Here is a 10,964-nt window from a genome sequence, read left to right on the forward strand (position 1 = left end):
CGATCGTACATCACCATCATGTACAAGGCAGTGCACATGACATACGAAGCGTCCCCGAGTCAGCATAGCCAAGGACTCTTTAAGACACAACGAGACCACTATAAAACCAACCGTGGATAGGCGGACCACTAGACGTCGAACCCCAATTTCATATCATACATCTGTCGGAAAGATATCCTAAGATCTACTTGAATTCCCACTTATAAACTCCAGAAACTTTCCCAGTTATGCAATCAGGTGTTGGGGATACAGGGGAAGCATAATATCTCACCCAAAGCTAGCAAATCCTACATCCAGCTGTATCCATCCTTCAACACATAACCAAGAAATCTTCGGAAATCATTTACCTCAACCTTCGAAAAGCATCCGTTATACAAGTTATGGCAATACTCCCGAACTCCCGCCCCAGTACTGGGTGGCATCGAGGTTATCTCACCAACAACTTCATAAAAGAGATTTTCGCTGTCGGCGAACTCAGGTATTCCAGAACTACGACGATAAAATTGTGACGACAACACCTTGGAGCTCAACTCCCTGGGACACTGCCACAACCCCTAAATGTCAAGAGGCACCAAGAACAATGTTCTCATCACAAAACCATCGAAACGATTCCAAGATGCCCGCGTGATCCTAATTTTTTTTAGTGAAATTTGAGAAGAGAAGAGTCAACACTCTACGTCAGGATGCCTCACTAGAGCGACGAAGGGACTGAGGAGTAAAAAGAATTCCGAACTCTCTGATATATAATTCCTAAATGACTCAAAACATTTTTCTAGACTCAACAACGCCAACGATTCGATCAAGCAGGGGGTTCCTAAGGTTGGGGAAGGCTCTGATTACCAACTTGTAACGCCCTCGATGCGGCTATATCTCCCATGTGTTGAAGCACGACTTAGAGGCATAAACTGTATTGAAAGCAATGTCGCAAGTGAGGTAATCTTCACAACAACCCATGTAATTCAATAAGGGAAAGAGATACATAGTTGGCTTATAATCGCCACTTCACATAATACATGAATAAAACATTACATCATCCAGATACAATCAAGGTCCGACTACGGAACCAAAATAAAATAAGACTACCCAAAAGCTACACAAATCCCCGATCGACCCCAACTGGGCTCCACTACTGGTCAACTAGAACGAAACAACACAAAGAACAAGATCTTCATTGGCTTTCTCCATGAGCTCGGTTGCGTCATCTGCACGGTATCATCGGCACCTGCAAGCTGGTTTTGGAAGTATCTATGAGTCATGGGGACTCAACAATCTCACACCCTCACAATCAAGACTGTTTAAGCTTATAGGTAAGGTAAATGTATGATGAGGAGCTACAACAAGCGACTAGCATATATGGTGGCTAACATACGCAAATGAGAGCGAGAAGAGAAGGCAAAAGCACGATCGAAGAACTATGATCAAGAAGTGATCCTAGAAAACCTACTTCAAGCATAACTCCAACACCGTGTTCACTTCCCGGACTCCGCCGAGAAGAGACCATCACGATTACACACGCGGTTGGTGCATTTTAATTAAGATAAACTTTAGGTTTTCTACAACCGGACATTAACAAATTCCCATCGGCCCATAACCGTGGGCACGATTTTTGAAAGATCAAATACCGGCAGGGGTGTCCCAACTTAGCCCATCACAAGCTCTCACGGTCAATGAAGGATATTCCTTCTCCCAGGACAATCCGATCAGACTCGACATCCCGGTTACAAGACATCCTCGACAATGGTAAAACAAGTCCAGCAACACCGCCCGAATGTGCCGACAAATCCCAATAGGATCTGCACATATCTCGTTCTCAGGGCACACTCAGATTGTCCAAACTTCCGGTAGGCCAGCCCAGAGTTGCCCCTGGTGGCCACCGGCGGCTGACGAGGTGGACCAACACTCAGAGGAGCACTGGCCCGGTGGTTTAAATAAAGATGACCCTTGAGTCTACAGAACCCAAGGGAAAGAAAAGGCTAGGTGGCGAATGGTAAAACCAATGTTGGGAATTGCTGGAAGAGTTTTATTCAAGGCAAACTGTCAAGGGGTCCCCATTATGACCCAACCGTGTAAGGAACGCAAAATCCAGGAACATAACACCGATGTGACGGAAACTAGGGCGGCAAGAGTGGAACAAAACAGCAGGCATAAGGCCGAGCCTTCCACCCTTTACCAAGTATATAGATGCATTAATTAAATAAGAGATATTGTGATATCCAACAAAAATATCCATGTTCCAACATGGAACAAACTCCAATCTCAACGTGCAACTAACAACGCTATAAGAGGGGCTGAGCAAAGCGGTAACATAGCCAAACAACGGTTTGCTAGGACAAGGTGGGTTAGAGCCGTGGTTTAACAATATGAGAGGCATGATCAGCAAATGGTAGGTATCGCAGCATAGGCATAGCAAAAGAGCGAGCAACTAGCAAGCAAAGATAGAAGTTATTTCGAGGGTATGATCATCTTGCATGTAATCCCGCAAGGAAGAAGAACGAGTCCATGAAGAAGACAAACGGACGCAGTCGAACGGGTCCTCAAAAACACGACGTTATCGGAACCAACCCAAAGAAGCAACACCAGAAATAAGCACACAACATAGTAAACAACCAACACATGAACATGGCATGATATGCGGGATGCGGTATGTGATGCATATGCATGATTTGGAAAGGAATGATTTAATCTAGCCTCAACTTGGAAAACCAAGAGTTCCACTGGAAAGGTGAGTTGATTTCGGTCGAAATCGATATAAAGATCACCGAAATCGGATGCACGGTTTGGAAATGACAAGCAAAACAAATATGGCACTGGTCTGCGATAAACAACAAGTAGCCAACTAAATGCAAGAAGATAAATATGCTACATCACTCAAACATAGCAACAGAACACATGGCAGGGATCCAATCATGATACTTGACAAAAGATGAACACTGAGCTATAGCTAATTCACCCATTAATAGGTTCAAGCAAGCATGGCAAAAGAGCAAAAGCTAACAGGTTTCAGACTTAGTGAAATTAACACAAGTCTGCAATTTATCAACAGGAAGCAATCTTCAGAGCAATGAAACAACATGCTAAAGGAACATATCATGGCGAAGAAAAGCATGACATGAATCTACTCAAAGCATATAACAAAAGTCCCTTAGTGACCATGAGCCAAAAGGGATCAGAGAATACAATTGCAAGCATGCGAACATAGCAAAAACATAAACAGATTCAGACTTTGTGAAAAATTAGAGCATGGCAAAGCAGTTAACGAGTAGGCATGTTTACGAGCTCGATGCACTCACTACAAAGCATGGCATGAGAATCTAAGCATACACCCAGCAAATAGATATGGCATAGAAGCTAGACATGGCAAGAACAACAACATATCATGCACGGATCAACAACAACATCCTCGGCAAAATAGCTAAACATGTCAACAATCTACCAGGAACATTTATAGCAAAAGTAGAGCTCGATTGACTCAAGCTAGGGTGCTCCATAAATGCAAACAAAGACATGGATGGATAGAGCACCACAATATTAACAAAACATCCTTACTGATCATCCTCAAAAGAGGCACGGATCACTAGGAAACAACATGAACATATGGCATAAAAACAATATCAGGACAAGGACTTAGTGAAATTCTAAGTCCCTGAAAACAACATCATTGAGTAAGATACTTTGCATGCTTGTGCTAGTCACCACAAAGATCACAAAAATACATGGCATACACCCCTGTAAAGATAACATGGCATTCTACAAAACACATGTAGAGCTCAGGATCATAGCATGCACACATTAATCATGGCAAAAATGACAAAAGGCCATTTGCTGAAATAGATCTAAAATAATCATCACATAGCCCTATTCCAACAGCATTTCGGGCACCAAGATTAGCTCAAATGAAAATGATGCAATGAGATGAAATGATGCACTCGTCAAGACGAACATTTTGATATGCTACACGCACGAATCGGAGCTACAATGAGGAAGTTATGGCATGTCAAAGTACGCAAAAAGTTAGGGTTTCGGGAGGAAAAGGTCAACCGAGGAAAACTCCAGCTCCAGATCCGGTTTGCACATGGATCGAGGTTGGCCGGAATCTTCGAGCTCACCGGACTTGGACTCGAGGTCGGCCGGAGAAGGGTCGGCCGGAGCTTGGGAGGAGGAGGCCGGTCGGTGGAGGACGACGCCGGAGATCCGGGCGGCGAGGTCGAGGTGCGGCGGGGTCGGCGAAGGTCGACGGTGGCGGGGTCGGTGGTCGCCGGCGTCGAGGTGCCCGTGGCAGTGGCTCGCCGGCGCGGGAGGAGACGGGGTGGCGTGGCTAAGGGACGGGCGGCGGGGTGCGCTGTAGAAGACGGCGGCGCGCGCGGGCCTTGGGGGCTCTCCCCGGGCCGGCGCGGCGGGGAAGGCCCGGCGGGACAGGTGGCGGGAGAAAATTGGTGCGGACGGTGGCGGCGGGTTTGTCCGGCCGGGTTCGGACATGTCCGGCGCGGCGCGAGGGAAATTTTTAGGGTTAGGGGGAAGAAGACCCGGGAATGGAATGGAGGAGTCTTTATATAGGCGTAGAGGGAGCTAGGAAGCTCCAAATGAGGTGCGGTTTTCGGCCACGCGATCGTGATAAAACGACTGAGATGATAGAGGGGTTTAGGTGGGTTTTGGGCCACTTTGGAGGGGTGTTGGGCTGCAACACACACGAGGCCTTTTCGGTCCCTCGGTTAACCGTTGGAGTATCAAAAGAAGTCCAAATGGCACGAAACTTGACAGGCGGTCTACCGGTAGTAAACCAAGGCTGCATGACAAGTCTCGGTCCAATACGAAAACATTTAACACCCGCACACGAAAAGAGGTAGAAAGGGACACTAGAGGACAAAGGAGCGCCAGAATGCAAAACGGACAACGGGGAAAATGCTCGGATGCATGAGACGAACATGTATGCAAATGAAATGCACATGATGACATGATATGAAATGCATGCCATGCAAGCAATGGCAAGGCAACAATAGCGAAAAACTGGAGGACACCTGGCATCGGTCTCGGGGTGTTACAGTCTCAGTCTCTGCGCCGGTCTCGATGCCGGTCTGAGTCTCAGCGCCGGTCTCAGTCTCAGTCTCGATGCCGGTCTGAGTCTCAGCGCCGATCTCGATGTCGGCAAGGCTAATAAATTCGTCTGCCGCCCGGTAGACGTCGTCGCATTCACCAGAACCCTGTCCTTCATCGTTGCTAGCCATGTTTCCTACGATTAAATCTAGTCAATTAATTCTAGACCTAATAAAATGAACAATGACATAAAAAAGGCCTATTGTTTTGCAGGAACATTGACTCCTTCCTGGTGCGGCAAATTCCGGGCACTCGATATGTCCTAGTTTGTAGCACAAGTCATGCCGAAATTCACGGAAAATTTGGGCATGACCTTTGCTAAAAAATAGACAAATCAAGAACCTGAATTTTGCCGGAACGGAAATGAATCAACATTCTGGCAAAACATAGGCCACTCGGTTTCATTCCCTGGAAACAACAAAAGGCCACTTGGGCACAATCGAACCACTTCAATGTCGATTATGATCAATGAGCAAACACAATTGAGGATTTTTCATATATCATGACCACTTCAAATTTGCATCTCCTAGTGTATGAACCCTAGAACTCAAATTATGAACCTAGAACTCAAATTATGTCCTACATTTTTGTCCTAATAAAAATTCACTAAAAATTAAGAACCTACTAGACTTGCAACACTAATAGAAATTTATATTTTTTATATTGATTTTTTCTCTAAACTAAATCCTACCACCCTAGTTAACATCTAGTTAAACCTTACTTTCCTAACATTTGTAATTAAACACTACAACCCTAACCCTACTGCCCTAGTTAAGCATATACAATTTTTTCATACGGCGAGGGAGGCAGGGGCATCTCTGTCAAATTAACCTAACTAATTAACCTAACTAAATTAACCTAACTAAATTCTTTTCCTAACTAAATTAACCTAACTAATTTAGAGATAGAGAGAGAGGATGGGTGGGGGCTTACAGAGGATGGCTCCGGTGGTGGGGCGGGAGGCAGTGGTGGCGAGGGAGGCGGGGGCGTCTCCGCTGACGGCGAGGGAGGCAGTTGTGGCGAGGGTGGATTCAGTGGCGTCGACTGCGGCTCCGGTGGCGTCGACTGCAGCTCCGGTGGCATTGATGAGGCTGCGCGGCTCCGGTGGTGTCGATGGCGCTCGGCTCTGGTGGCTCCGGGGGAGTCGACATCAGCAGGAGACGGCGGCAAAGTGGGCCGACGGTGAATCAGGCAGACAGCGGCGGGGTGGGTCGAGGGATTTGGGGGAGAAGTGGTGGCCGGGGGGAAACGGTTTTTTGGTTAAGTCAAACTTAGCGGTAGCGCTTTCACGAAACGCGCTATAGCTAAGTTAGTTATAGCGATTTTCACAACGCGCTACTGTTATAGCAATGTAATTTCCTTCATCTTTCTTATTTCCTTTTCTGTTTCTACAGCGGGGGTCTAGGAAACGCGTTGCAGCTACGTTAGCTATAGCGCCTCTTACGAACAAACGCTACTGCTACGTCTTTCTCCTTTTTTCCGCTTTCTCATTTATTTTGCTCTACATTTTATTTTTTCCTTTCTCCTTTTTCTATTTCTTTCTTTTTCATTTACTTTTCCATTTGTTTTTATTTTATTTTATTTCCATTAGCAGTAGCGCTCTCCGCGAGAAACGCGCTGCTACTTATGTGCTAGCGGTAGCGCGCTTTCCTCAAGACCACTACTGCTATGCGTAGCCTATCGGGGGTAGCAAAGGTGATATTAGTGGTAGCGCGTTTTCGTGCACACGCGCTACTGCTACTATTGTATCTGTAGCGTGGTTTACGGACACGTGCTACTGCTATTTAGCACTAGCGCCCTTTTTTGACACGCGCTACTGCTAAATTTCCGTGTATAAGGTTTTCCCTAGTAGTGGGAGTCGGAGTCGGAGTCGGCGTCCTCCTGCTTGATGCCCTCATCGTCGTTGTCGCTGTCCTCCTCGTCACTCCCGCTCGAGGAGGAGGTTTTGCCATCATAGGAGCTCTCCATGCAACACCTTAAGCGAGTTCCCAAGAGCCCGAAGACCTTGACGGAGAGGAGGCCGTTCTCCATCATTTTGAATTGGAGGACGAGCCCCTCTGACAGGCTATGGGCATGAGCGAAGGTCTTCCATCCATGGCGGAGATACATAACATGAGGGGCGGGGAAATCAACGTCGACCCACATGCTGCCATTCCCGCAACCCCTCATATGCAGCCTCATGGCCTGAGGTGGGTGAAGCTCCATCTCCCGAGCAAATGGAGTGGGGAGACGAAGACGGCCGCGCACCGGCCCGCAGCCTGACATAGAACTCGCGGGGCTGGTCTCTGACATGGCCCTCCATTGCAGGAGGGGCCGCTGGCGGACGCGAAGCTGGTGCACCGCCACGTCCTCCTCTTCCCTGAGCTCCACGGAGGCCTCGGCCTCACCACCTCCCTCTTCCTCTCGCGGCCAGCTCCGCCGCCACGAGCTCTTGGGAAGGAAGGGCACGCTGTCGAGCGGAGTCCCTCGTCACTGCCATCGGAGCACCAGCGCGCCCTCTCGCCATGACGAAGGGAAGAAAGGAGTCAAAGCGGAGGAGATGAGCGCTGAAGGATCGAATGACACCGTACCCCTCCCCTTCTTCTTATAAAGGGGCGGGGATGAGGCTCGGCCGCCCCGCTCAACCAATCCGCCCGCCAAGGGGCGCAGGGATTCGGGACCGACCCGCAGCTCCAATCAGCGATGACCCAATTTCCCGCCTCCACATTATGGCCCATGCCCTCCGCGTCCACCACTGTGCGTGCACAAATGGAGGGGTCCTATTTTGTACCCCTTTACTTGTGCGCGTGCAGCTGGAGCCGTGCCTGCGGCCACACCTAGCGAGGCAGAGGAAGGAAGCAAAGCTACAAGATAACCAGAGCAAAGCCAAGCCAGAAACACGAAGAGCAGAGGGGCAAGGTGAACTCCCCCGGTAAGGCCCTTGTCGGGGCGGCCTCCACAGCCCCGGCAAGAACCTTGCCGAGGCAACTTGCCCAACACCAGCAGAGCCGCCACACTTGAGCCCAAGAGTTCCAAAACCATCAACTACTTTGGAACCGAGGCTCGAGAGGAACCTCCATGGTGGCCTATAGATCTTTGTGAAGACCAAGAACATGTTGGACTAGATGATAACCAGAAGGCGACGATCCTCGGCAAGATCCTTGCCGAGGATACCCACGAGACCCCCCCGACAAGACCCTTGCCGGGGATGCCCACGATGCCACGCCAAGACCCTTGCCGAAGACATCCGCGGGGCCGCAGCCAGGCCCACATCTGGTAAGACTCCACCACTGTTCCTTGATACGTCCATATTGCATCATGATTTTATATCGATATTTATTGCATTATGGGCTGTTATTACACATCATGTCACAATACTTATGCCTATTCTCTCTTATTTTACAAGGTTTACATGAAGAGGGGGAATGCCGGCAGCTGGAATTCTGGGCTGGAAAAGGAGAAAATATTAGAGACCTATTCTGCACATCTCCAAAAGTCCTGAAACTTCACGGGAGCACGTTTCAGAATATATAAAAAATATTGAGTGAAAGAAGTACCTGAGGGGGGCCACCCACCATCCACGAGGGTGGGGGCGCGCCCTACCCCCCTGGCGCGCCCCCTGCATCGTGAGCCCCCTGGTGGCCCTCTGATGCCCATCTTCTTCTATATGAGGTCTTTCGTCCAAGAAAAATTTATAAGCAAGCTCATGGGACAAAACTCCGCCGCCACGAGGCGGAACCTTGGCGGAACCAATCTAGGGGAAAACTTCACCATCGTCATCACCAACGATCCTCTCATCGGGAGGGGGTCAATCTCCATCAACATCTTCACCAGCACCATCTCATCTCAAACCCTAGTTCATCTCTTGTATCCAATCTTTGTATCGAAACCTCACATTGGTACCCGTGGGTTGCTAGTAGTGTTGATTACTCCTTGTAGTTGATGCCAGTTGGTTTACTTGGTGGAAGATCATATGTTCAGATCCATTATGCATATTAATACCCCTCTGATTATGAACATGAATATGCTTTTTGAGTAGTTACGTTTGTTCCTGAGGACATGGGAGAAGTCTTGCTATAAGTAGTCATGTGAATTTGGTATTCGTTCGATATTTTGATGAGATGTATGTTGTCATCCCTCTAGTGGTGTGATGTGAACGTCGACTACATGACACTTCACCATTGTTTGGGCCTAGAGGGAGGCATTGGGAAGTAATAAGTAGATGATGGGTTGCTAGAGTGACAGAAGCTTAAACCCTACTTTAAGTGTTCCTTCGTAAGGGGCTGATTTGGATCCATATGTTTCATGCTACGGTTAGGTTTACCTTAATACTTCTGTTGTAGTTGCGGATGCTTGCAATGGGAGTTAATCATAAGTGAGATGCTTGTCCAAGTAAGGACAGTACCCAAGCACCGGTCCACTCACATATCAAATTATCAAAGTACCAAACATGAATCATATGAATGTGATGAAAACTAGCTTGATGATAATTCCCATGTGTCCTCGGGAGCGCTTTCCTTCATATAAGAGTTTTTCCAGGCTTGTACTTTGCCACACAAAGGATTGGGCCATCTTGCTGCACCTTATTTACTTTTACTACTTGTTACTCGTTACAAATTACCTTATCACAAAACTATCTATTACCGACAATTTCAGTGCTTGCAGAGAATACCTTACTGAAAACTGCTTATCATTTCCTTCTGCTCCTCATTGGGTTCAACACTCTTACTTATCGAAAAGGCTACGATAGACCCCTGCACTTGTGGGTCATCAAGACTCTTTTATGGCGCCGTTGTCGGGGAGTGAAGCGCCTTTGGTAGGTGGAATTTTGTAACACCCTCGATGCGGCTATATCTCCCACGTGTCGAAGCACGACTTAGAGGCATAACCGCATTGAAAGCAATGTCGCAAGTGAGGTAATCTTCACACAACCCATGTAATACATAAGGGAAAGAGATACATAGTTGGCTTACAATCGCCACTTCACACAATTACATGAATAAGCAATACATCATCCAGATACACTCAAGGTCCGACTACGGAACCAAAATAAAAGAAGACTACCCCAAATGCTACACAGATCCCCGATTGTCCCGACTGGGCTCCACTACTGATCAACTAGAAACGGAACAACATAACGAACACGATCTTCAACGAGCTCCTCCTTGAGCTCGGTTGCGTCACCTGCACGGTATCATCGGCACCTGCAAACTGGTTTTGGAAGTATCTATGAGTCACGGGGACTCAGCAATCTCACACCCTCACGATCAAGACTATTTAAGCTTATGGGTAAGGTAAAGGTATGAGGTGGAGCTGCAGCAAGCGACTAGCATATATGGTGGCTAAACATATGCAAATGAGAGCGAGAAGAGAAGGCAAAAGCATGTTCGAACAACTATGATCAAGAAGTGATCCTAGAACAACCAACGTCAAGCATTACTCCAACACCGTGTTCACTTCCCGGACTCCTCCGAGAAGAGACCATCACAGTTACACACGTGGTTGATGTATTTTAATTAAGGTCAACTTCAGGTTTTCTACAACCGGACATTAACAAATTCCCATATGCCCATAACCGCGGGCACGGCTTTTGAAAGTTCAAATCCTTGCAGGGGTGTCCCAACTTAGCCCATCACAAGCTCTCATGGTCAACGAAGGATATTCCTTCTCCCAAGACAATCCGATCAGGCTCGACATCCAGGTTACAAGACATCCTCGACAATGGTAAAACAAATCCAGCAACACCGCCCGAATGTGCCGACAAATCCCGATAGGAGCTGCACATATCTCGTTCTCAGGGCACACTCAGATGAGCTCTCCATACAACTAAAACCAAACCTCGAGTTTCCCTGAGGGGGCACTGCACATGGCTCTAGTTTGGACCAACACTCAGA

Source organism: Triticum dicoccoides, chromosome 4A, assembly GCF_002162155.2.
Source record: "Triticum dicoccoides isolate Atlit2015 ecotype Zavitan chromosome 4A, WEW_v2.0, whole genome shotgun sequence".
Taxonomy (NCBI): domain Eukaryota; kingdom Viridiplantae; phylum Streptophyta; class Magnoliopsida; order Poales; family Poaceae; genus Triticum; species Triticum dicoccoides.